This window comes from Mesoplodon bidens (assembly GCF_964165515.1).
Source record: "Mesoplodon bidens genome assembly, chromosome: 10".
Taxonomy (NCBI): Eukaryota; Metazoa; Chordata; class Mammalia; order Artiodactyla; family Ziphiidae; genus Mesoplodon; species Mesoplodon bidens.
In genome coordinates, this window is record NC_138172.1 from 67,671,749 (window position 1) to 67,673,071 (window position 1,323).

The window sequence follows — 1,323 nt, forward strand, 5'->3', positions numbered from 1 at the left end:
ACCTTCTTATCCTGGTTCCTTCCCTATTTTGAGACCTCAAAACTATGTAGTTATCACCCGCCCCTGTGCCCCTGTATCTGTTACATTTGTATATGGGGGTGGGGGGTGGCCAGTGAGGAGGCCAGCCATATTTCACCTCTTGATATTTCTGCCTGAGACCTACAGTATTCTAATAGAAATCACCTGCAGGCTGTTTACTCCCGGAGCATGAGGGCAACCCACGTGATGATGATTCAAGCACTCAACACATACAATCACCTATTAGTAGAGACTGGATTTTGCATCCAGCCCTAGGCATAGCACATGGTGGGTCTTTCATAAACCACTTCTATCTCCAGGAAACCCTCCCACCTGGTTGGGGCTCCAGGCACGCTCTCCATCCTGCAAGCAACAGTCTTGGGTCCCTCCAGTGCAGTGGACCAAGACAAAAGGCCGCCTGATTATTTTAATAGTTTACCAAGTGCCTGGGCTTAAAGTCAGAAGACCAGGTTCAAATCCTGGTGTTACCACTGACAGCTGAGTGAGAAGAGCATTTAACCTCTTGTTTCCTCATCTGCAAAATTGGAGGTTGGACCAGAATGATCTAGAAGATGAGATTCTAGAGTAGGGCTGCCAGATTCAGCAAATGAAAATACAGGATGCCCAGTTAAATTTGAATTTCTGATAAACAACCCATGTCCACTGAGGACACTGAGGTTTTCCCAGGCAGACAGGGGCAGGTTGGAGTCCAGCTTCCCCCGCCCCCGCCCCTGCCCCAGCTAGCAGCCATCCACTTCGGGAGCACTCACCTCCTTGAGGCTCTTTCCTCATGTGTGGAGTGAGGAAGGGGCGGTGAGAACCAGTAGTAGCCACTGTGGACTGTGGGGATTTAACAGTGGGCCCATCTCAGTATTGAAGTCACCTGGGGCAAGTCACTTCATTTAAAGAGACAAGGCAACATAAGGCTCAGGCCAGTGCTGGCCACACTTCAGTGCTCAACTCACAGCAGGAGGGGTGGGAGAAAGGTTGGAGTTGGCAAAGCTTTCACAAGACCCCTGAATCCTATTTTCTTTTTCTTTTTTTTTGGCTGTGCTTCTCGGCTTACGAGATCTTAATTCCCCGACCAGGCATCCAACCCGGGCCCTTGGCAGTGAAAGCGTGGAATCCTAACCACTGGACCACCAGGGAATTTCCAAATCCTAACTATTTTGAGTGTGGGTAGTGCTTGGGGCCCCCCAGCAGAGACGGGGTGGAGGGGGGTGACACACCAGGACCTGACCCACGAAGAGTGCCCACCTGAAGCTGTCCAAACCCAGAGGTATGGCACACAACTGGTCACACGAC